The sequence below is a fragment of the Molothrus ater genome, chromosome 1 (genome assembly GCF_012460135.2).
Source record: "Molothrus ater isolate BHLD 08-10-18 breed brown headed cowbird chromosome 1, BPBGC_Mater_1.1, whole genome shotgun sequence".
Classification (NCBI taxonomy): Eukaryota; Metazoa; Chordata; class Aves; order Passeriformes; family Icteridae; genus Molothrus; species Molothrus ater.
In genome coordinates, this window is record NC_050478.2 from 128,822,564 (window position 1) to 128,848,261 (window position 25,698).

General features: G+C 46.4%; 1 long non-coding RNA gene across 3 annotated transcripts; it reads right to left on the reverse strand.

The window, feature by feature from the left end:
• Positions 1-4,262: 4,262 nt before the first annotated feature.
• On the reverse strand, positions 4,263-25,506 carry LOC118694239 (uncharacterized). Of its 3 annotated transcripts, none has more exons than XR_008508835.1 (3): positions 25,137-25,506; positions 10,190-11,250; positions 4,263-9,794 (listed from the first exon to the last, which is right to left on the reverse strand). It is a non-coding gene; the product is annotated as an uncharacterized LOC118694239 (long non-coding RNA). The 3 variants fall into 3 exon arrangements; XR_004981388.2 differs by lacking the exon at positions 25,137-25,506 and having other exon boundaries at positions 4,263-7,726; positions 9,694-9,794; positions 10,190-12,063; XR_004981387.2 differs by lacking the exon at positions 25,137-25,506 and having other exon boundaries at positions 10,190-12,063.
• Positions 25,507-25,698: the final 192 nt, after the last annotated feature.

Genomic DNA, 25,698 nt, shown 5'->3' on the forward strand with positions numbered 1-25,698 from the left:
TCATGGGTAGAGGGGAGGTGTTCAAATATGTTTCCCTTCTGCATGCTTAGACAGCTTCTCTAGAAATCATTACAAAGTGCAAAAATCCTGTCACAAAGGGGTTTTGGTTTTATTACTTGGTGGGTTGCTTTGTAGGAAGATGGTCTTTCCCAGTCCATCCCCAGTCCCTATGCTGCTGTGTGCTCTCACTGGAGGCTCCCTTGCAGCCTCCCAGGTGAGAGGGGTGGCTTAGGTTTAAACATCCTTGGCCAACACCAGCAGAATCAAACTACCTGTGCATGGGCACCCTCTCAGTGTATTAGAAATGTCTGTAAGAATGATGAAGAGACACTTGATACCAAGGCCTGTAGTGACTGGAGAAGCAGTTTTAAATGGAAAAAGATTAGATTTAAATGTGACATAAGGAACATTATTTTTTTTTTTAATTATGAAGGTGGTGATACACAGGTTGCCCAGAGGCCAGGTTGGATGGGCGCTTGAGCAGCCTGGAAGATGTTCCTGGTCATGGTAGGGGCCTTAGACAAGGTCACCTTCCAAAACTATTCCATGGTTGTATGGTTCTATATTGACCCAGCTACACACTAAGCCCATACAGTTTAACATTTATTAACAGATGTTATTTTAAGTGGTAGCTGGATGCTGAAAGTATCCCAGAAGAAGTTAATTTCTTGAACCACAGTTAAATTACCAAGCTGTTTCTAGCCAAGCTAAACTGATCCTCAGCTGATCTGCGTGTAAGGTTTGACTGAAGGAGCTCCCTTCCACCCAGAGAACAGGAGCAGGTGGTGATGGAGCCTCCCCCAGCCATGGACTCAGGGCTCTGTAACCCATCCCCTGTGATTCACCACCCTCATGAGGTGAAAGTCAGCTGTGAAAGTGAGCCTGTCTGTGTGCAGGCTGTACATAAACGACTGGCTTTGTTTTCTTCAGGTGTGAGTGTTTCCAGGGGAATATTCCCTGCTGCAGCAGTGAGTGGGTGCTTTTGGCACTGGGGACCCCTTGGCTGCACTGAGACACATTGATCCAGTTGGTGTGAGGGTCCTTTAGGAGTCAGGGTCTCCACATTTCTCAGGCAGGCTAATGGCAGGGACAGCACTCCACTCTGAAGAGTTTCAGCTGTGCAGCACACCTGCACAGCAGCAGCCCACAGGTGCTCACCCTCTCCCCCGGCAGGTTAGGGAACAGATTCTGTGCCAGCACAGCCTAAAACATTGAGCTCCCTGTTAGAGAAGTCTGCTGCAGGGGAGTGCATCACATGAAGAGGAGGCAACCTTCCTCCCTCCAGCCCCAGGGGCTCATGAAGCCTGAAGCAGGTGGTGCTCACTGGGGAGATGCTGGCCCAGGTGGCTGGTAAATGCAGGTATGTTCTGCTACACTCCTTTCTGCAGTGGGAGGTAATGCTACTTCCCACAGGAGTGCATACCCAAGTGCTGAGGCTAGGGCAGCAAAATTAAAATTGCCTTCAAGCAATTATACTGACAATTCTCCCCCTCTCCCAACATGAAAAATGTTTTCTTATTATTTTGGAGCCATTGATTCAGCAGGAAATGATGTCATTCCCTCCTCAGCTGCTAAGAGTTCTATCCTAATCCCAACTCTCCTAAGGAAAAGCTCTCTGTCCTTCATCCACGGCTTTTCCCAGCCAGGCACTCTGTGCAAGAACCAAGCCAAGGGAACAAAGGGTATGGCTTGATCTTTTGGGGAGAAGGCTCCTCCCCTCAAGGGGTTTCTCTTCAAGATTTTCCTCCTAGAAGTACCCTAGAGCTCAAATGGAAGAGGTTGGATTGAGAGAAGTGTCCTTACAGAAATGTGACTGATCATAAGTGGTGCCTCTCAGCCTTTAAAATCTGTGAGATTGTATGCCCTGAATCCACCATCTCTAGCCCTGCTTTCAGTACCCAGCAAGTGCCCACAGTCATGTATGCCCAAAAATATCTTTGTGTTTTCCTGATGGCACTCCCCTTTTTGCCCACCAAACCCCTTCAAAATGAGGCTCACTCAACCTGCTCAGAATGCTGTTTTCTTTAATGGAAGAGGTAAGAGAAGCTCTGACACAGATCTAAATGTGATGAGGAGAAGGCTTGAGGCAGAGGAACGGCCTGGCTGGTTTAGCTTCCTGCTGCTGCTCAGTAAGGGCGAAGGGCGCACTTGGGTGGCGGGAGGCACTTGGATTCCACGGAGTATGTCACCTCCTTGTCACACACCCCTGGCGGCAGGCAGAATTCCTTCACGAACTTTTTGTAGTTACTGGTCTTTGACAGGCCGGTGTTGCACTCCACCTTGCGCTCCGCTGACACCGGTCACCTTCCTGTCCTTCACCGTCACCATGATGTCTCTGGGGTCAAAACCCTTCACATCGATCAAAGCCAAATTTTGACCACTGCACGAGTTCAACATCATGCCAAGTCTTTTCGTTCTGGAATTAAAACGAGAGACCAGTCTTTACTTTCCCGTATCCCTTGCAATTTATTTCTCCAAAATGGCTATTTTGCTCCCACCCTACTTACCTGTATCAACCTTTGCTCCCGATAGCAATGTCAAACCTCCCTTTATCCTACCCTAAAGGTTGCCAATGCCCGTAGGAAGCAGGCAGCTCTCTCTTACCTCTCGTTTCTCGCAGCGATGCACCTTCTCCGGAAGCAGGGCTGGGGCAGGCAGCAGCAGGAGAGGACGCAGCGGTTCAGGCGGGCCGAGCACAGCCTCTCCCGGAGCAGCTGCAGCCGCAGGTCCAGCAGCCTCATCTGCCTGTTGATGTGCCGCAGGTTCTGCATGCTGTCCTCCGGGAAGTAACAGTGCGACATTGTCAGGCTGTAAGTGTGTCAGGGCAAGAGCGGTCTGGAGCACCCTGAGAGCTTCATCTGCTGCTGAGCCTGGGGCAGGGCTGCCGTTGTTCCCGCAGCCTCCCGGCGCTGCCTCACGGCTCCGCGGGCCCGGCCGCCACCGTTCCGCTGTCACCATGGCAACAACGGCCGGGCCCGCGCTCAGCCCAGGGCCTGCAGCGCCCGGCCCGGCCGGGGATGGACATGGCAGGGACAGGCTGGGGATGGACCCGGCAGGGACAGGCTGGGGATGGACATGGCAGGGACAGGCTGGGGATGGACCCAGCAGGGACAGGCTGGGGATGGACATGGCAGGGACAGGCTGGGGATGGACCCAGCAGGGACAGGCTGGGGATGGACATGGCAGGGACAGGCTGGGGATGGACCCAGCAGGGACAGGCTGGGGATGGACCCAGCAGGGACAGGCTGGGGATGGACATGGCAGGGACAGGCTGGGGATGGACATGGCAGGGACAGGCTGGGGATGGACATGGCAGGGACAGGCTGGGGATGGACATGGCAGGGACAGGCTGGGGATGGACCCGGCAGGGACAGGCTGGGGATGGACATGGCAGGGACAGGCTGGGGATGGACCCAGCAGGGACAGGCTGGGGATGGACCCAGCAGGGACAGGCTGGGGATGGACATGGCAGGGACAGGCTGGGGATGGACATGGCAGGGACAGGCTGGGGATGGACATGGCAAGGGCAGGCTGGGGATGGACCCAGCAGGGACAGGCTGGGGATGGACATGGCAGGGACAGGCTGGGGATGGACATGGCAAGGACAGGCTGGGGATGGACATGGCAGGGACAGGCTGGGGATGGACACGGCACTGGGACAGGCTGGGGATGGACCTGGCAGGGACAGGCTGGGGATGGACATGGCAGGGACAGGCTGGGGATGGACCCGGCAGGGACAGGCCAGGAATGGACACGGCACTGAGACAGGCCGGGGCTGGACACGGCAGGGACAGGCTGGGGCTGGACACGGCACTGAGACAGGCCAGGGATGGACCCGGCAGGGACAGGCTGGGGATGGACCCGGCAGGGACAGGCCAGGGATGGACATGGCACTGGGACAGGCCGGGGATGGACATGGCAGCAGGACGTGTGCGCAGTGGCTGGGCTGCAGAGCCCCACGGGCCTTGGGGAGCACGACTTGCATGCAGTTTCGTACACAATGTTGCTTCAGCGTGGCTGCCCAAAATTCCCAACAATGATACTGACCATCAGCTTCCATCCCGTCACCTCTGACAAGGTCTGGAGCCCAAGCCATGAAACATATTCCCTGGGACTGGCCTGTGACACAAAAGCTAATCCCAGCCTCAGCAGCGCCAACACCCTTGTCTCTCAGGCATCTGCCCAGTGGCAAGCCAGATGATGTGTTATTTTCCCAAGGTGAAATATGAATTTGACTTATCAAAAAAATCAAAATAGCCATATTATTTTATATTTTTATATTTTATATTATTTTATATTGAATGGTAGCCTCATCCATAAAAAGAAATAAATTGCTTTGTGCTTTATTACTCATAAAAGGCATCACTTTTTTGGTCTGAAGACCAATGTTTTATTTAAAAGCTGAATTCAAAGGCTGACAACATGTGAAGTGTCCCTCTTGTGTGGAGCCTGCACACCCCTCTGATGGCACTACTTTGTCTTTAAAACTCTGACACTATTCTCTTCAGCTCTACATGAAAGAGTCCTTCAGGAGGTCTCTCTTGCCTGCTGAGCCTGAACCCTTTATTTCCCAGAGGGGGTTTTGTTTGCCAAGCCCAGTCTGAAGAGATGAGGTCTGGAGCCGATCACTTGAACTGAGCTGATCACTCTAATCAAGCTCAGTCTCCCTTCTGATACACGAGTAGGGACCACAAATGCCCCTGCAGAGCAAAGATGCTGAACACAAGGGTGTGTATCAAAACAAAACTTCTGCAGGGAAAGGAACAGCTCAAGAAACAATTTGAAGCTAAACCTTCCTGGTACATGAAACTGGGGGGTTGAGGATTTGCCATGTGCCCCACAGGAGATTGAGGAGGGTCTGCAGGCAGTGGGTTGCTGACTCCTTTGGGATGCATCTTTATGCCAAGGGATGTGAGCTTTTCCCCACAGGCATGCTCATCCAGGGAGACTGTCCCCAGAGCAGGAGAGCATCAGCATGGTCTGCAAGCAGAACACTGAGCAGAGGGGCCTGCAGGCAAAATAACCTTGGGGGGGCATCACCACATACCATACACAGGATAGCAGGTGTGTGTGGACACAAATCAACCAAGCAGGTGCTGGCCAAGCTCTGCTCTCCTCCACTGCCCCCTTTCCCACCATCATCACAGGCAGAAGGGCAGTACCCAGCAGTGCTGTTGGCTTGCATTGCCTTGGGAGCAGTGTGTGCTTTGCCTTGTCTCACTGTATCCCAAAACCTCCCAGGAAATCCTGCAGTTGGATGAAACACTGTGCCCACTGTGGAATTAATTAATCCAGGGATGACAACACTGGTTTATAGAGACTTCCCAAAACACCCCTGTGTGGAGCTCCTCATCCCCAAGGGCTCTCTCACACCAGCCACATACCTGCACTTATGTTTGCAAGCAGTGTTTAAAAAACATAAAAGCCTATCTGCAGGCAGGATGTTTTTGTAATGCTCTGAAAAAAAGGGCTGTAGCTTTTAAAGCAATGGAAATATAGAGCTCTGAAAGTAATTTGTAGCCTTGTTTTCCATTACTGCAGCAGCTAAGCAATGTTGGTAAAGATTTTCTTCATGCTTCTATTGCTGTTTTTCGTTACTCACACACTTTTCAAACTTTTGGTCTTCTGCTGCAAATTGTTCACTTTGCACATATAAGAGATGGATGGGTGGCTAGACTAGACAACTCAATAATTATGTTTCATCTTATATTTTATGAAATTTCTATGGAGATCTGTATGGCAATCATCCTCAGTGTGACTTCCTAGAGGCTGAGCAGAAGTGGGAACCTGCTGTGGCTGACAAACGACTCTCTTGGTCATATGTACTTGGAGAGAGCTTTGGAAAGTGGTTCCTGCCTCTTTCTACCACTAAGCACTGTTTGCAGATTACAGCAGCTGAGTATTAGAAATTTAATTTCAGTGTTCTCAGATATATGTGGTCATTTCCAGTAATGCCTCCAGAGAGCTTACAGTCTGTGGGTGTCATTTTTAGGAAAGGGGCCCTCAAAAGCATTCAGAGAAGAAGGACTGATCTGTCTCTCTTGGCAAATGAGGATGGGCTGCCTGGAATCCCTTTACAGGCTTTCACTCCCTTTGGGTGCTGGCAGCACACAGAAACCCGTGCTCTTAACAGCTCTAAGGAGTCAGATCCCACCTCAGGCTGGTACATGAAAGCCAAAAACTGTTAACAATAAAAATCCCTGAATTACAGCGATTTCTGAAAAGATGTGACTCTGTAATAAGGGTTGGGCTCCTGACTCATGAGAAGCTATTTGATTTACAGAAACAGCTCACTCCTGAGGCAGGCTGATCTGCCATGTGTTGAACAAGCATTTCTTGATAGGCTGCTTCCCACAGCCACAGCCGTGTCCTCCACTTCCTCCCCAGCTTCCCTGCATCAACGTGCTGTGCTGGGCTGGAGCAGCCTCAGATGGGGTGGGATGGATGGCTGAGCCAGGCCATGAGGATCAGGCTGGAAAACATCACCCACTGTGAGTAATGCTGCTGCTGCTGCCTCTGGGATGTATCAGGAAGAGTGTTGTACTGCAGGAAGGTGAGCTGCTCTGTAATTATTTCCTGTGAGCTGTGGGACAGCTTGCCTGCCCTTCTGGGCACGGATGGGTAATTATGGGCCCACACTAGAGGAATAAGCAACCTCGTGCATGTGACTTGGACAATGTCACTACTGTGGAGCTGGTGATTCTCAGGCACAAGGAAGTGGCACTCACATTTCTGTGGGTCTGCCTAGCTGGCCTCACTTGAAAGGAGCACCAAGCACTTCCTGGAAGGTAGATGGACGAATAAGAATTGTTTTGAGTACAGATCAACTCCACCTTGAGGGTGTGCTGTCTGTCATTTCAAGAACCAACTCAGCTCCATTTCCCTAGGAGAAGGAGGGACTTCTGGCACACAGTGTGTTACTGCAGCTGCTGGTGGGGTAGTTCCAGTACTTCTTCTGGTAGAGAGGATTTCTTGGTGTTTCTCTTTCACTGCAAGTCAGCTGGTGCTGTAAATGCAATGTGGAGTTGCTGGTGGCATGCTGGTACGTGGGTGCTGCATGTTACTGGGACATGGAGAATCAGCAGGGTAATAGCACTGTGGTTTCAGCTTTAGCAAGTCCCTGCCCAGTGAAGCCAAGGTGAATTTTGACTTCTATGAAGACCAAGCCCCATGTTTGGGGATGTTAAGGAAGCGAGTCCACTAATGAGCCTAACTTGCAAGTGCTGCTTTGAAATTGTCTTTACTAATCAATGGAATAGGAAATCCTCCTGTTTTGTATCTGCTGCAGTCCTAGGGAGTCTGCACAGTCAGCTCTGATCTGGCATGAGGAGGAGAATGAAGGAGTACATGTGCTACAGCATCCATGTCTGATCCAGCCCTTGTCAGTCTCACAGGTTGTCTTGAACCCACTCCCACAGTGACCTCAAAGACAACATCTCAACACAGACAAGTCAAACACAGAATAGATTCTTTGGCTCCTTAAGCATCCCTGGCTGTCAAGGTCTTTCTGATACCCATGATGCTGAGAAGCTCCTCAAATATAAAAGCACAATGGAGCAATGGAATCTGGCAGATGTCCTTCATTGCTTACTGTCAGGTGTAACTCTCTCCCCTTGTTCATAGCACAGAGCCAGGGACCTCTCCACTCTGAGTCCACTGAGTTCATAGAGTCCTGTGAATTTCCTGGGGAGTCCACAGAGATGGATTTGAAGATACTCCATATGACCTGAAACTCAAAAAAAAGCTCCTAAAAAAGTCCTCAAAAAACACCCCGCATAACTGACCAAACAAATAACCCAACCCTAAACCTCCAAAACCCCAAAATCTAACTCCCAGGGCTGGAAGCACTGCTATCTTCTTTGCCCTTTCAAACACAATTCCTGAATTAACCATTCCTTCAAGGTTTCTCTTGGTCTCTTTTGAGCAAGAGCACATCAAGTTCAGCAAGTACAGATCAATTCAGAGTGTGGTCAACATATTTTCAATACCAGGTTTTGACAGTGTCTGAAGCACTGATTTACAGGTATCAGGCAGAATCTATCAACACCCCAATCACCTTCTTAAGTGGGGTATAGGGATATCACTTGAAGCTGAGTCTGTACCAACCCTCAGAAGAAATCCAGGTATTGTTTAACTGAGAGTGCAATTGCATACAGAGCACTGTAGCCACACACTGCACTCAGGTAAGCATGTGCTCAAATGGATAATAATGATCATTTCCTCCTCTTCTCATTTCCATATGGAACAGAAGTAATTAGCCATGTAACTGTGCCCCTAAGTCCAGTCAAGTATTGCTGAAAGGCTTGGAGCAGACCCAGGTGTCAGGCTCCAGCTCAGCCTCCTGCTCCTTGGAGTGACTTCCAGTATGAACCTGTGGAATTAACTCCTGGGATGGTATTTCTGGATTGCCAACACACTGTTTATGTAAATGAGACATCCTTTGATATTCTGTTGGTTTTTCCAACATATTTAACACTCTTTAACCTTCATAGGAAAAAATACTCATGCTATATCAATAACTGCTTTTTATATCTTTCCTCAAGGAATTCTTTCTCCACTTGAAACTCATAATGGAGCAGTTGAATTCCTTCAATTCAAATTTAAATGATTCATCAAATATTTTGCACTAACTCCTCAAGCTACTGCTCAGACACACTGATGCTTAGTCAACTTTTTTTAAGAGTTGTCTTTTCCTTGTTTTCCTAGTGCTGTCCTAACATGTCGTCCTACTAAATAATGTTCCTGCATTATCCTGGGCTCTCTCCCACTCCTGCTCTCCCACTGGCACACAGTGGTGGGGATCTGAGAGGCAGGACCATATTTTTTACACCCAAGTGAATAAATGTCCTTCTTCCCAACAAGGTCTGCTCTAAACAGGCCAGGTGGAAGAAAAGGAAGAGGGTACCCTTCCCTTTAGCAGCAAACTGGTTAATCAATTCCTGACCTGCTCATGGCATTATTCACTCTAGCTGTGCATGTTTGAATGTAATTAAAGCAGTGACAGGTCTTTCCCCAGCATACTTCAGGGCATCACACTACCCAGCATCATTGCTAAAGATGCTTTGTCCCATGTGCACACGGGATCTTGACTAAAACATCCTGCAGCACCATGCCATGGAGAGCAGAAGCCCATCAGTGGAATGTCAGTGGTGCTAATTCACTTGAGGGCCTGGCCTTGCCAGCCCTGCCATTGCTCCTGCACTGGTGGGGCAGTGCAGACTGCCTGGGCTTGCAGCAGCTGCTTGCCATCCTGCACAAGGAGTGATGCTGTGGGAGAGCTTCTCACTCCCTCCATCAAGCCAGTCCCTCTTCCCAAAGGTAGTATCTGAAAGCTGCTGCAAGGCTTAAAGGGAGCAGCCTGCTGAAAAATTGAAATTTTTTTCTGTCTGTCACCACCAGAGTAATTTCTAGGACTCCTTACCACCTTTCTGTAACAAAACGAGGAAGACTGCAGCAGTTTTCAGGCCCTAAAGCTGCTCTGAAAATCCCCTTGCTTCAGCTTTTGTTTTCAGCCAACATTACTGTATTCCTACTGTTCCCATTTAGTACAAATAGCTCAGCTAACTGAGCACCCAGAAGAGATGTAAATTGTGGAGTAGCTGAACATGGTCATTATTTGTGCTTTCCAGTCCTCAGAGGTATGAACAAGGTAAGTGGTATTAGCCAGCCATGTGCAACACCCCGGGTACAAACCCCCATCTGTGAGCGAGTGCCAAGAGCCACTGGTGCCTGTGGAGTTCAGTGTGTAGTGTATCTACTGGCTCTTGTTCTTCCATTGAAGGTATCTTGTCCACCTAAGTGCAAACAAAATGTTATTTGCTACAAAATCTGCATTCTATGTTGTTAGTCAATAGTCTGACATTTGCTTCTGTTCAGGAGAGTCCTCTACAAATGAAACACAGTTTTGCTGCAGGAGTAGAAATCAACGTGCTAGTTGTCTCAGTTTGAAAAGACAAGCGTCTGCTAAGGAAGACAGGAGTCTCCCTTGAAATGAAAAATGTAAACCCCCTCCCTCCAAATTATTATAATTTTGAAATTAAGGTGGTCTCAGGCAAAAATGTGAGAATAACAGTCCTGTACTAGGAAAATTAAAATAAAAATGCAGTAGTACAAAAAACCCAACCAACCAACCAACCAACCAACCAACCAACCAACCAACCAAAACCTACTGACAGAATCAGAATATAACCTGACAGCCTGTTGGTCAGGGTGTTGGTAGCAGTCTGATTAAATGGTGGCTGCAGTCCTCCTGGAGTGACAAATGCAGTTCTGTTGAAGCAGGGATCCTGCAGAATCAGGGTTCAGTTCTCCTCTGAAGGTCCAGTGGTGGTGCAGACAGTCCAGTCTTCCTCTGGGAATCCAGTGGAAAAGGCTGAAGGTGGTGTTCTAAATCTCAGGTTATATCCAGGTAGGAATGCTTGGCTCCTTCCCCTGGGCAGAGCATCTCACAATGTGAGATTACAGTGATTTTATCAGTCATGCAGTGACACTCAATGACCCATTAACAGAAGATATCCCCCTGGAGGGAGGATGGTGGGGAAGACAAAGAGCACTGCCCTACCTGGCTTTAACAGATGGTAATAGAATACATACTTTTGCATTGCAGCCTAAGGCACTAGTGCAATATGAGAGAGCTCTCTTTTAACAAGAACTCTCTCATTTCTTCAACATCCATGTTCTCTTCAAAAGAAAACAGTTTGCAGGTGCCTTTTGTTTTCTCTTCTAAAAGATGAAGGTAAGGCCTATCCACTTGTCAGAGATGTGTCCCGGTTATTTGAGCAGTATCAGAAGACCTCTACCTTTCCATCAGCGTGCTTCAGAAGGTACTCCCCCAAAAGATGGTATTGGCAATTGATGCTGCTGCCCTGGAAGGTGACCCTGAGCATCCAGTAGGATGTGAATGAGAATTCCCTTTGTGGCAGGTGTGCTGGATGTTTTGCAGCATCACTGAGTGCAGGGGGAGACTTGTCCATCAGCAGAGATCCTTGAGACTTATGCAAGAATGGTCAGAGCTGTGTGAGATGTCACATTTTCCTGGGAGAGTGATTATTTCATACCTCCTTTCATTCCAAATTTGGAATGTAATAGAAATATCAAAACTAAGCTCCTTGAAGTCTTTTGTTTACATCCTGGTGTTTGGATTTTTTATGGGATTCATATAAAATCAAAAAGTATTAAAAACACTTGATAATGGTGTCAAAGCTTCAGTGAAATCAGTGATTATGTGAAACATTTCCACTCTTGTCTGTTCTGCTAGGAAGAAAAAAAAAGTCAGCTTGAATAAAAAATTAATTACCAATTAAATTTATGCCACTCATTAACATCAGCTGTACATTCCAGGCAGTGTCTTCCTTTGGCAGCCAGCTACCACCACCAGCCTCCCATCATTTCTGTGACAGCTTTTCTCCACACAGATGGAACAAGGCTCTTGTGATGACAAGAAAACTCCAATCTCATTTTGCCTTTTTTTTCATTCTTTCCTGTTTAAAGGGGGATGAGCAGTTCTTTTTTGCAGTGAGGATCTCCTTGGCAAGGTGCAGCAACAGCGGTGGCCCAGAAGAATGAGCTGTGAGCTTACAGGTCCTACCTCATGGCACTAAGCATGGTGAAACAGGAGGTGCCAGCCTTACTTTCTTCTGTAAATCTATCCTAGGGTCTCAGAGGTTTTATCTACAATATCCTTAGAGCAGAGGTAAATAAGGCTGGTGGCTAAAATCCAAGGGCTTCTGTTATCTTGTTTCTGCGGTGGTTTAGGGCCCCTTACAGGGATGTGAACATCTACCTGGAAATACATCCTGATGTGCCACTCTACAGTTGTTTAACCACTTAAGTACCGTGAAATAAAAAGTTCCTCAATTTTGAAACAAATTTGTCTTTTCTTCTATATTTTTTCCCTTTTCAATTGCTGGTTTCCAATCTGGAGAACACCTGGGGATTACCCAAGGCTTGTTGAATCATTTTCAGCCTCTGTGAGTAATCATAAAATCAAATAGTTTAAGAAGAAAAAAATGGAAAAATTCTTTTTTGAGAGGAAAAATGAATTAGCCTTGGAGCTTGGTGTCCTCTCCCAAGAAACTTGTGAAGTGTGTCTTACAATGTGGGAACAGCAATTTGATTGTATTATAAAACAAGACTGGAAAAATGCACAAATCAGACTGACAGGCACTTCCAGTCAGCAGTGATTACAAAAACTCCAGCTCACAGCATGAGCTCTCTCTAATCACATCCAGGGGGTTCTATTTTTGAAAGGGATCAAAGACCTGACAAAAACATTCTCACCATCTCCATTTTAGAAGAATTCTGAATCACTCCATATGCCACGGTGTAAAATTTCAATTCTTTCCCTCCTCCTTTGGCAACACTGTTAGGGTGTGAGACAGGGTCAGACAGTAACTACTTGTATGACTGAGGAGTTTAAAGTTAAGCCTGTGCTTTGATGAACCGTAACAATCACACCCTATTTCAGAAGCACTGATCTCTGAGATGGCCCAGATGCTTTGCACCTCCTAGGCTCAGGTCTGTGAGGGCTGCTGCTTTGGAAGAGGCAATTACCTGTGCACAAGGATGTTGTGGTGATGAGCAAGGCTCAGGTTTGCTCCAGAATCCCGCCTCTAACAGTCCCTGCCTGTGCTGGTTACTTTGGGGAAGACCCCTTCTCATTTCCAGCTGGAGACACAGTGCTGCCATAGCATATCCTGATGGGAGGGCTCCAGTGCACACCAGTAGGCTGCACGGGGCTGTGCCTGCTCACTTGGTGTTACTACATCACCTTTTCCCTTTGTGTCACACCAGCCTTTGGACTTGCCTTTCCTGTTTCTCCTCACTACTCAGCTGTCCTGCATCTGAGCAAGACCTGCCCAGGTCCTGCCTGCTCTGCACCAGTCTTAGGCCCATGGCTGTGGTGAGCACAGAGACCCAGAGATGTAGTGACACATTAACTTGTGTGGCTGAGGAGATGATTCACGGGAGGAGCACATCCTTGCTTTGGGGCAGCTGTGCCTACCAGAGGGGCAGGATGGACAGCACAGCTGCAAGGGATGCCTGCTTCAGCCACCCAGCACCAAGGGGAACCTGCATCTCCCAGCACCCCATCTGGGGTGGCTCTGCCTTCAGAGCAGGGAAAGCAGAAGGCTCCCCAGCTGCAGTCAGCAGGCACCTTGATGGGCTTCACCCTCTTCAAACCTCTAGCAAACACATCCACTTCCCTCTAAATTTTCTCTGCAGCTGACAAAGGAGAGGGGTGCTGCTAGGACATGGCTATTCCCATCAGCAGCTATCCAGCTGAGTCCGTTGGGTCCTCGTTTTCCTTACCTGCCATAAGGAAGGTGCAGGGAACTCCCTCAGGTGTGAATGTCACTGCTGTAAAAGCATGTGATGTGGGTGCTACTTTCTGAGTCACCAAGCGTGGAATCTGAGAGTCTTTGGATGAGACCTTGCTCCAGTAACACCACTGGAACTGCTTTCTGTGCATGCACATATTCCTTTCTGAAATGCCGAAAAACCTTCTTTGAACCAAGAAAGCTCCAGATGTTACTATAGCTCTTATAGTTTTCTTGCTCCAGAAACTAAAGGCTTTTCTTTAAATTAACAGCTGAGTTCCTGGCCTTACACACTGTTTTGAGCCCTCCCTCCCACAGCATCTCACAGGGACACAGCTCAAAAGGCTGATAGACCATCAAGTGCAGAGCTAGTCTATACCTGTCAGGAACATACTGTGCTGATTCCATACATTAATTATATGCTGTATAAAAAAAGCATTTCCTAAGAGGTTTGTTTTTTTTAAGTTAAACTGAAGATCTGGATCTTTTTTATGTGTCAACAAACTAGATAGACCAGAATGGAAAATCCTGTAAGAGCCATACTTCATGTATCAGTATTTCATATCTGCATCACATCTTCTCTGGAGTGCCTTCTTTGTTTTGGAATGAACCCTGTTGTTATAAAAGGAATCTTTCTTTGAAGGAGTGCCCTCAGGTTTAACATGTATTTCTTATTTCTCCTAATTTATTGCTTATCTTTGAAGGAGCAGGAAATCCCCTTGTCCACCTTTTGGGTGCTAATGGCTTGTAGCAAGATGGGTGTTTCACCAGGTGGGCAGGGAGGAGTGCAGAATGAAGGACAGGAGTTTGCTGGTGACACACCTTCAGGGGGTTCCCACACAAAGGGAATTTCACAGCCTAGAAATTTCACAGCTCTGGTCATTGTGCTCACAGCAGCCATTCCTCCATCACTGTACCTCACATCACCCATTTTTGCAAAATGATACCAGGGAAGTGTGTAGACAAGCAATCCTTAGCAACCCCTCATAGACATTGCCTGTCTTAATTCCAGTCATGAGCTGCACTGACAGATGACTTCATGATGAAAGAAAAACCTGGTCCCTGTTGATTCCCCAGTCTTTTACCTTCCAGTTTCCTCATAGAAATGGTCTTAAATGGTTAAACTATGAAGTAGCCATACAAAAGAAATCAAGTGTTAAAAGGATTAAGATACCATCCTTAAGATTTCATCACAGTTACAACTACTTGGTATGAAATTAGGGTTTTAGCGTGTGCAGGCTGACACTGTGGACCTGCAGTTGTAACATTTTTGATTGATGCACCTCAGCTTTCTGAAGCATCCCCATGCAGAGAACCCACCCGAGCTGGCAGCATGCCTGCAGGAAATCTTTGCTGGCAAAGCCACCATGCAGGTCAGTGCAAAAGCAAAGTGACTCCATGGCTGTGCCTGCAGAGGGCTAGTCTAGCTTCCAGTTTACCTTATTGAAATCTCAGCATGGGCAAGGTTAGAGCTCACAGAAGCAAAGATCTTTGCTAAGAACCTAATTAAGATGAGTGCAGTCAGGGCAGACCTTGTCTGGACACAGAAGTCAGGGCTTCAGTGTTACTGTGGACAAGACCTTAGTGTTGAGTCTTCAGAGATGGGTCTGGGAAGAGCTTACAGTCCCCCCTGAAGCTGCAGTAACTTAAAATGAGCTGTAAGGCATTTCCAGGTGCTGCATTTATAGAAAACAAGGTGTACTACAATTTTACACCCCTGTTTTTAGGAAATGCCAGGCTGGCAGGTGGTGACAACTCTTACAGGTGCCTGTGCTGCAAAACTTTTCCAGAGCACCATAGAGGTTTTGTAGCAACTTCCTTCCATGGTCTTGGTGCTCAGCTATGTTGTTTGCCATCATAAAACAGTGTTTCTGCCTATTTAAAGTAGTTTAGTTCTTTTAAGCTGGCCAGGCATTGGCAGTACAGCAGCAGTGTCTGATTTATACCCTTTTGAGCTTTCTATCCTTATATTCTTTTCCTCCAAAACTAACAAAACCTGAACCAATGTAGAGTTTCAAGCTTTTTTTTTTTTTTTACTAACCAGACCTTCAGCCCATTGCTTAAATAGAAAAACTGAGCAATAGATAAACTCCAAATTCAAAACAGAAAATCCAAATTTAAAAACAAATACACACAGCAGCAATGTATTCTCTGATCTCTGCATCTCTTACATAGCTCCTCTGGCATATCAAAACCAACAGATGTTGATCATGTGCTTTGGACAACTCTTTCCAAATACGTGAGACACATCACATTTTTGAGCCAAAAATGCTCTTAAGGACAAGCAAAACCAAAGTAGCTAAACTGAGATAACCTTTATGTGCACACATGTGTATCCAGTTTGAAAATGGTCATAGGTTTTAAGCCTGTAAACTCACCAATAGCATCCAGGTTTGAACATATTGAAGTGTTTATTCAGTATTGCTGGTTGAGACAGGCAGCTTCTGACAGGCAGCTTGAAATTACATCTTTAACTAAAAAGAAAGTGTGAGGGAGCAATTTGGTGAGTGGAGAAAATTTTAAAGGGTTTGGGTGTAAGAGGGTGCAAGAGAGAAACCCAGATTACTTCTGTGTCCTGGAGCAGCCCCAAGACGTTGGCTCCTGAAGTAATTCACTACAGAAATACATATTCTGGTGTTTTCCTTGAAACCTGCACTGCTCTGTAAGCTCTCTCACAGAGAGCCACGAATAACTATCACTGTATGATTCTATTGTATGATTCTATGAACTGGAGTGCAGGAGGAAATGTGGGTTCAAGTCCTCCCATACTGAAGCCAGAGTCCTTCCTGCCCTCACCAGGATCCACCCCTGCCTGATGCTGAACAAATCCAATATTCACAGGGCATGGCATCCCACATGAGCATGACTGAAGCACAAACCCAGTCCTTCCAAAACTGCTCAATGTGAATTCTCTCCCTCTTTCCCTGGGCTTGGCTGCCACTATTTTAACCCATCATCAGGCACCTCCACTAGTGATCAGCTGCACTTACATCCTGGTGCATGTTGGGGATTTGCCTGCTCTTGCCATTTGCCAAACTTTACTGCTATAAAATACTGGATTTGTTGCTCAGCACTAGTGCTTGCACCAATGTGACTATGTCAGCTGTTGGCATCAGTTGCAGAGACCAGGGCAAACTTCCAGAGCAGATCAGACCTTGGATTTCTATCAAAACCCATCTGTTCCTGACTGAGAGTTATTCCCACCACCTTTATAGCTGGGTGGGATAATGAGCTATTGAACCCACAAATTAGCACAACATGGAGTTCTTTTAATAGCTTTCCTCTACAGAAAGTCAAGGCTGCTAGTGCATCTTGTGTATACAAGCCAGGCCAGCAAGCTAGAGGACTTAGAGCTGACAGTGTCAATTGTTTTTAAAGTGTTACTGCAGTGCTGGCATTTGAAAAGCAATTTAATATTTCTCCCATGACAGTCACTTCAAATATTCTGGAAACAACCCGTATGAAACCACGGATGACAGTTACAACACTTGTCTTTTCTGAGATGCCCAGACCAGATTTGTGCACAGCTTGTGCTGGGCAGGACTGTGAGGTGAACAATGCAGCAAACACAGCTCTTCCATCCACCTAAATTCACTTGGCACTGGGGGTGTACAGGGGGTGAGCCTCACACCTCAGGCCCTGCCACAGGAGTGTTGTAATTAAAGAGCACAAGGGCTGGAAGGAATTCACGCAGAGCTGCTGCAGCAGCACTCCCTCTGCAGCAAGCTGCAGCACCAAGGGTTAACACTCTGCTGCCTGCCTCACAAATCTGCATAATGCCTTGCTTTGGCAGCTCATTTGCATAATTTTAAATTACTCTTTTGTCTGGAAAATAAAATCTAAAACATAGGTTCAGACATAAGTGGTAGATACTAATGTTTCATATGCTAAGAAGGCTTGGTTAAGTCTATTTGTCTGAACTCGACAATAGAGGTTGTAAAAATAATTTTAACAGAGAGATGTTGTTTCTTTATTGCACAGCCTTGAGTGCCATTTTGACTTCCTAAATAAGGTCTAATGTGCTCACCCACCCCTCACAGAGGGGATGAAGCTTGCTCAGACTCTGGCTCTCCAGAGGGCTCTGCAGCTCCATCCTTTGCCGGGGGGGGGGCCCAGCCCACCCCTCTCATTAAACTGCAGAAACAACGCAGCAGCTGGAGACTGAATCCCTGTCATCAGCACATCCTTACCAGGAACGGGCTTCCAAGCTGTAGCTGTGTACTCAGAGGTGTTGACACACGATGAGCTCCGTGTCCCACCTCCCACTGCCTGCCGGAGGGATTCAGCTTAACAGAGGATGGATACCTACATTTCCTCAGGTGAATCACACCCAGCTCCATAGACTGCCATAACTAAGTCTCCAGTGTGGGAGATTAGACACCTGAATTCAGGTATCTGTTTTCTGGATCTGATTCCCACTCCAAATTCAGCTGACAGCCTGTGAGGTGGTCTTTGTGGGCAGAGCCCCATACCTCTGTTATTTTTTACCTCATACTGGGAGAGAGATACAAAGCACAGTGTCTTTACTCTCCATGATGTGTTTCAGTGTAGGAAAAGGGCTGTTAGCCTGCACTGGCACTTCAGTGTGCTTTAAATCATAGCTTATCAGAACAGCAGAATAAATCCTAGGAAATAGAAAGCCAAATGGATAAGTTGTCTGTCATTATGACTGAAGCCTATTTGAACTCCTGCCCTAGTGCCTTACATGCTATAAACTTCTGTACATTCCTCAGGCAAAAGCCTATAGCTTGTGCATTAAAATTGAACAGCATTTCTAAATGGGACATCCCGAACCAATGTATTTGTGCTCTTGCCTCAGTAGTCCCAAAAGCTAGGTGACACAAGAAGACATTTCCCAATGGACATCAGCAGTGTGCCCAGCAGGCATTCTGCCCAGAGGAGCAGCCAAGGAGTTCCCCTGCCAGCTGGAAGGCATGGTGACCGGGAAAATTTCACACAAATTTAGCTGGGTCTAGGTAGGTTGTACAAAGTGTACGGGAGTAAAGGCCAAGTGTAAGTACGTAATCATGAGTGAACAGATCTGCCAAATCCTAACAAGTTTATACCTGGCTTACCTGGCAAATTCAAACTTTGAAGTTTCCTGCAAGAGATAATATACTGACTGCCCTCCTTCAGATTCTAGAGGCATTACAGTTTTCATGAAAATGTTTCAAAGATGACTTAGGGCCATATTTCTTCTCCTTTCCCATTTTGCAATACCTAAACCTTTTACTTGACACGTTTGTTAAAAAATAGACTACATACAGTATTAAATATTTAAGCCCCAATAATTAAAGTCTCAGTTCACAGCAAAAGGCAAGTGAAACTACCTGTATGTTCAGTTAGTAGCAAGTAATTCTGAATGTGCAAATCTGCCTGCAGTTTCGTGTCAACTACCTGTCTATAGAAATATGCTCACCAGCACATATACAGGCATATGCAACAGTGTTGCAATTGCTGTTATTCACAATAAAATGCTCAGCCATCAGTTAACTGTGTCCCTTTCCTCTTAACTGCAATGGAAGAAAAACCTTTCACACTATTTATTAATATTTTTTTCCTCCATTGCTTTTAGTGAAGCTAAATGTTAACTGCCAAAGCAGTTCCCAGCACAGCCTTTGTGTGCTGCATTTCCTATTGACCACTGTCTCTGTCGCAATTTTCTGCCTTTCAGTACTGAAGCACCATCACCATAAAAATCCTGTTTTGTGGGACTCCCAAATGTTAGAGCTACCTCTCTTCACATGAATTTAATATATACTTTTTTGACATTTAATCACTTCTGTGACTGGTTGCAAGACCCACTGCAACGGTGTTCTCATCTAGGGAAGATGCTATATGGACATGGAAGAACAGCAAAAAACAACCATCCTGTTCTATGTGAATGTCCTTAGTGATTGAAAGGGGGAAAACAAAGAAGAAAAAAGATCATAAGACTTTTAGCAGAAGGTGCAATCATCCCTGGAAGCAAAACTCATCCTTTAAAGGGAATGGGCTCTGTTTGACACTTTCCCTGCACCTCCTGACGGGAACCTCCAAGTGCTGAAATATGGCAGAGATATTTCAGAAGGGATGGTGGATTTGTAGTCTCTGTGTACACTCATTTTGCCAGGTCAAATTTCTCCTGAACAGCCGCTGTTTATAAGCCACTTCTCAAATGACACAGCCTCTGGTTTGCTTCAAGTGCCAGCTGTAAACGGGGGCTGCTTTGGAGCTATTTCACATGCAGATCGGTTTTCTGTCTGTGTGCCTGTGCTATTGTTCAAATCAGCAGTTTGGGCTCGCAACTCGTCTTCCTCTCACCCTCTTCTGTTTGATGTTGTGGAGCAGCCTGAGAGCACACAATGTGGCCTCCTTTGGTTTGGTAAACCAAATGGGAAACTCTGCTCCCAAAGTGCCTCGTTATCTCTAGGAAAGCTGGGGATGTTCAGTCCATGAGGAACAGTTAGAGCTGACCAACAAAACCACCCTCAGTAGGGGGATGGCTGGGGACTTGGCACCCACTGCTTTGTGCTACACTGAACTTCTCTGGAAATGTTTAATTTTTAATATTTTTTTCAAGGGGAATTAAAATCCAAGAACTATCTATTGTTTCTTCCTGTATTATAAATAGCCATCCATGACAAATGGCTATTTAATGACAGAGGAACAGCAGCTAAAAAGTATGTATGGCTGAAAGAATGTATGCTGAAAGGTAAATCCTGGCCCCACTAGAGTCCATGGAATAATTCACTTGCTTTTTACCTGGAAGGTCTCCACTCCTTTCCCTGCCAAAAACAAATTTACTCTGCAATAATTTCAGAAGGCAGTACCTGAATCAAGGCCACACAGAACTATTGCTGTGAATGCATTTCATCCACACATTTTATAATGATGATTTTTTTTTTCAAAACTGCCATCTTTGAAGGTAAATATGGTTACCTTCAGAGATGGCAGTTAGCTAAGAGTAGCTAACCCAATCAAATGAAACTAATAGGAAAATAAAAAAAACCCATTTTCTTGTCCTAGTTAATCACCTGGACTCCCTTGACAGCCTGCAGACAGATAAGGAGAAGGCAATTCCCTAGGGAACCCAGAAAACCCCCAGGAACATATATACCCACCCTAAAGTTGCCAAAGTTCAAACAAATTCTGTCTTTCCTTACCAGGAACTTAAAGGAAGCTGCTCTGATACAAAAGAACACAATTCTGTTTTACAGCTGCCTGCACAGGAACACCTGTGCAGGTGACACAAAGTGTCAGAGATACTGCCACCATGTACACTGTGCAGGCCAGCTGTGCCCATGGGACAGTCACACAAGGGGATGCCCACAGCCTCTCCTCCCTCAGCTCCTGCATGGTGCCCAGGATGCCTGGTGAGCTCCTCTTGTCACACTCAGCTGCATTTGTCAGTGGCCAGGTCTGGTCTACACATAAGGAAGTGATCATGTAAACTTTGTGGTGGGGCCTGGACAAGAAGAGATGTCCTGGATGCCCAGTCAGAAGGAACAGATGTTCAGAGGTCTCTCTGTGGGAGCTGGAAGAGAAAGATGCAAGTAAGGGGCTACAGCCATGGTGAGAAGCAATGTCAAGTGAGTGTCAAATCTCAGACCACCAGGTTCTGGTAGATCTACAAACTCCACTGAACACCGGACAGAGACCTTACTTGATCCCAGAGATGTTGTGCCAACACCCCCAAACAAAGAAAGCAAACCATACTGTAAAGAAAGGAGAAACAGAGCATGGGCTCCTTGAGTTATTTGGGTTGGAAGGGACATTAAAGAACATCCAGTTCCAACCTCCCTGCCATGGGCAGAGATACCTCCCACTAGACCAGGTTTCTCAAATCTCCATCCAACCTCGAATGCTTCCAGGGATGAGACATCCACAGCTTCTCCAGGCAGCCTGCTCCAGTGCACCACCACCTTCACACTGAATAATTTCGACCTTATCTTTCACCTAGATCTGCTCTCTTCCAGTGTAAAGCCATTATATGTGCCTTTGTAGAAAGCCCCTCTCCAGCTTTCTTGGAGGCTAAATTTCTTGCAGAATCCTAATTTGTGTCCCTGGAGTCCTTCACTACAGAGCTGAAGCGAGGAAATGCAGAGTAGATCAGACTAGGGAGGAGAAGGGAAATCAGGCACCTCCAGAACTGTCTGATTTTAAACAATGTATTTCAGTCCAGGCCGTGTGTCAAAGCTCACCATTTTCACTTCTGAATATCTGAGTCTCAGCCAAATTTTGACACAAATTTCTGGTCTCAGAGGTCTCTGCTAGCTTAATTGACCTAAGCATTGGAGAGGCAGCAGGAGAACCACCTAGTCCTCCAGCTAGGGGAAAGATAAAGATCAAAGCAGAGCTCAGCTTCTTTTAGTTTCTGAAGAATCTGAGGACAGAGAAATGATGTGTGCACTATTAGACATTGAAAATCCCAGTGCAAGAAAAGTTCCATCGAAAGTGAGTTTTCATCAGCTCTGCTATGAAAGAACTACCTTGCTTCAGTCTGTGACACAAGGTGATGGAAACCTTGCCATGTACTTTGCTCCTCATTATAGGAACTTCTTTTCAGCCTTGGGAACAATCTAGAAACTGCAGTTTTTTGCACAGCATTCTTGCCTGACATTTCTAGGAATGTTGGCCTCATTTCTTCCAGAGTAACATACAATCTTACGGTGCCTGCCTGATGTCATCTTTGTTGACACGTGGAGTTAACAGCCTGGAAAGTGCACTCTGGAGCTCTCCTTCACTGCCTGAAGCCTTTATTTCAACTCAGGGCCTCTTCCCTGACTTCTGCAGGTCCCATCAGCCACAGCCATCAGCCTGTGGTACATCTGCACCCACTGTTTACAGAGCAAAGTCCGTTGCAGTCTCTTACCCCAACCCTCCCATCTTTAGCAGGTCCCCTCCGCTCAGAACGAACAGACTCCTGTGTAACCCACCAGGCCTGCTGCAGCTGCCTAGCAAGAAGTGGGAATAGATCTGTCCCAGGGAATGTTATTCAGAAGTTCCTGATCCACTGGAACTGAACATTTGTGGAGCAGGAGGCTGATAAGATGACCTCCAGAGATCCTTGCCAAACTGTGTGCTTCTACCAGTCTGAAACCCTCAAGAAACACTGAATCTCATCAAAACTGAATTACTGAATTTCAGACATGACAGCAGTGATTCCACAGGAGTTATTTTGTATGGTATTTCCAAGTTGACAAAACTCTTGCACAGAAAATTATCAGAAACTTGTTCTGCTCGTTGGGTGTTGGCGCATTTATAGCTGCACCTTCATGAGGAAGCTGCTGCTTTACCTGTACACCTGAAAATATCACTATCTACACGGGAGGAGCTCTGCAATGTAGGCAGCCAAATTTCTTAGACCAAGACATACAGTGTTGTCTCAAAGATATATTTTGTAAAGAAAAAAATCTGGTTTGGTCCATGACTTGGCAAACATGAATTTAAAATATCATTTCAGTATTGGATGCTCATATCCAAGACTGGGGCAATCGAGAGAACTTCAGACAAATCTTCTATTTTGAAGTTCTTAAAAAACACAAGTTGTAAGAATGAGTAGTTCTGCAATCAGAAAGCAATTCTATTGAAGTCAAATTCAGATAATCAAAGAGCCATCAAGCTGTAATTATCTTCCAAAAACAAGTGGCCAAAGCAGTTCAATGCTTGCCACTTCCTGGTAATGCAAAAGTCAACCAGTAAGATGCAGCCTCACATCCCTGAGCTGGAGCTTCCTCCATATTCCAAACTCCTGTCAGAATAACATCATCAGCTGAGCACTTGGCTCTGTGCCCTCTCACCTGTGCTTAGCTGCCATTTTAGACAGCAGTGTAAACTCTTCGTGTGAACAAGAGCTGACACTTGCACTACTCAAGTTTATTCTGGCTCTGAATACAAGTTCCAGTGGAATCCATTTTAATTTTTTTTTCAATTTTGGTCACACTGAGTGTTTGCATTGGCAAAGCCACAAGCAATGGGTAAAACTGGGGTTTAGACACAATGTAAATAAAACTACAGAAAAAGATTGCTTGGAAATGGCCAGCAGCAGAATGCTGAGGCCTAACAGATGTGCACCCCCTTAGGGCTTTCCCAACTCCTTCCCTGTATCTAGCAGGTTTCCATAACCCATTAACTTTTAAAGGCTGTGTGTTAATGGTGGAAGGGAGAGAGCAATGGAAATCTCTTCCTTATACACATCCCCTTGAAGCATTCCAATGAAAAAGTCATTGCATTTGGAAATTTAAACACTTTGGAGAGCTACATCTTGAACAGAAAACCAAACATAATTATCTGGAACTTCCCAAAACCTACCAAAAATTCTTGACAGCATTCAGAAGGGCTCTGCGGGAAATCATATGACCCATCTTCCTACTGTTCAATGGAAAAAAGAAATGACTGCCAAAGGGAAATATTTATTTTTTTATTGTCTGGGGAAAAAAAAATCAAATTGAGGAGCAAGGCTTTTCAGGTGCTTATCAAAACATGCAAGTGATTCTGATAAAATAACTCAAGTCTACATAGCTCATGAGAATCACTGTGATAAACACCACAAATATTTTCAGGGAAAGCATAAATACTGATTTTGGGGGGAAAAAATTAAAAAATCGAACAAACTTAGGTACAGTCAAACACAGAACTAAATAATAAATAAACTCTATGCTCTGTCCTAACAGGGAAAAAATGTAAAAAGGTAAACATGGACCTACTAGTTTGTAAATGCACAGCTACTGCACTGTCTCACTACCAAAGAGAATGAGTGCTATTCCATGTCTTGTAGACTTCCAGAAATGTTAGTATTTCCCTCCCAGGATAAGCTAAATTACTTATTTGTATTCTTGAAGGCATTTGAGTATCAGTGCCACTTGAGAACAGAACATATGGGGAAACTTCATCTAAGAAATCTGGAATGCATCAATTGAGTACTTCTTCTCTCTATGACATTTCCTCATGTTAATGATAGCTTGGAAAAAAACCTTCACAAACTCCCCAAATCTCTGGGCAGCAAGCAGCTGCATCAGCCTATTCTTGGATTAGCTCCTTTCAGCTGAACTGGAAAAAGAGCCTAGGAAGAAAGAGGAGTGGAAGATGGGAAGTTTCAAAGTTTCTTAAGGTCTGGAAGTGGGGAAACAAACTGAGATTTTTAATGTTCATGATTATACAGACACAGAAATCAATTCTAACTCACTGAACTAGGTTCCAGAGGTTTTTTGCTACCGCTATCATGTGATTACCATCATTCCTCACATGCTAAAAAAATCCAAGTCAGTTTTCCAAATTTCTGATTTCCTGAAAACAAGCAAGAGCAGGCTGCAAAAGCAGTAAATTCCAGTTAAAAAAAAATCACCAAAATCAATGCTTGGTACAATCCCTGCTAAGGTGTTTAGTTTCTATAGAAACAAATGGCTGTTCTATTGGCTTTGCTACTCAACCTTCGGTACATTGAGATGTTAATTTGTTCAAAACAGCTCCATTGGCAAGGTGTGGAACAGTTGAAGCCTGTCCAGAGGGAAGGCATGCAAGGCCAGAGGCACCGGGAGTTTCACAGCGTGGTAGCTCTTTTTATTCTTATATACCACCAACCCACTGGTTAGCCTAGAGAAGACTGAAGAGGGACCGCATCAAAGATATTTATATCTTAAAGGAATGTGTCAAGAGGATGGTGCCAGACTCCTTTTGCTGGTGCCTAGCGACAGGACGAGGACTAAAGGCCAGAAATACAAGTGAGAAACAAGTCCCACCTCAATGTAAGGTAGAGCTGCCTTAGGCAGAGTGGCAGAGCAATGGAACGGGCTGCCCAGGGATGTCCCTCCCTCTATGGAGACATTCCAAACCCACCTGGCCACGTTCCTGCGTCACCTGCTCCAGATGACCCTGCCTTGGTAGAGGGGCTGGACTGGATCATCTCCAGAGGTCCCTTCCAACCCTAATGATTCTGGGAACCTCCCTGAAAAACGGTAAAAAACTCCAGCTGCTGCAAGGAAGGCTGGCTAGAAACGCAACAAGAAATGCAATTGGAAAGGACAGTGCCAGCAGCGGCCGCGGAGAGTGGGTGCCGACGGGCACTGGGTTTGAAACACCTGCGGGCATCGGGGCAAATCCCTGTGCCCCCCACAGGGCACCCCTGGGACCGGCACAGCGCGGCCCCACACGCCCTCGCTTCCTCCCCGGGGCCGCTCGGGCCCTGAGGAAGCGGCTCCGGCTCCGCTCCCGCCCCGCGCCTCAAGGGAAGCCGCGCGCGCCGCCCGCCGGGGAGCCGCTCTGGGCGGGGAGGGGGGGGGAAGAGAGCGGGGGGGGGGGGGGGGGGGGGGGGGAAGGCACGTGGTGCTTTACGTCCCTCTTGCGCAATGACGTCATCGCGGCCCGCCGCGAGGGCGACGCACCGGGCCAATCGGCGGCG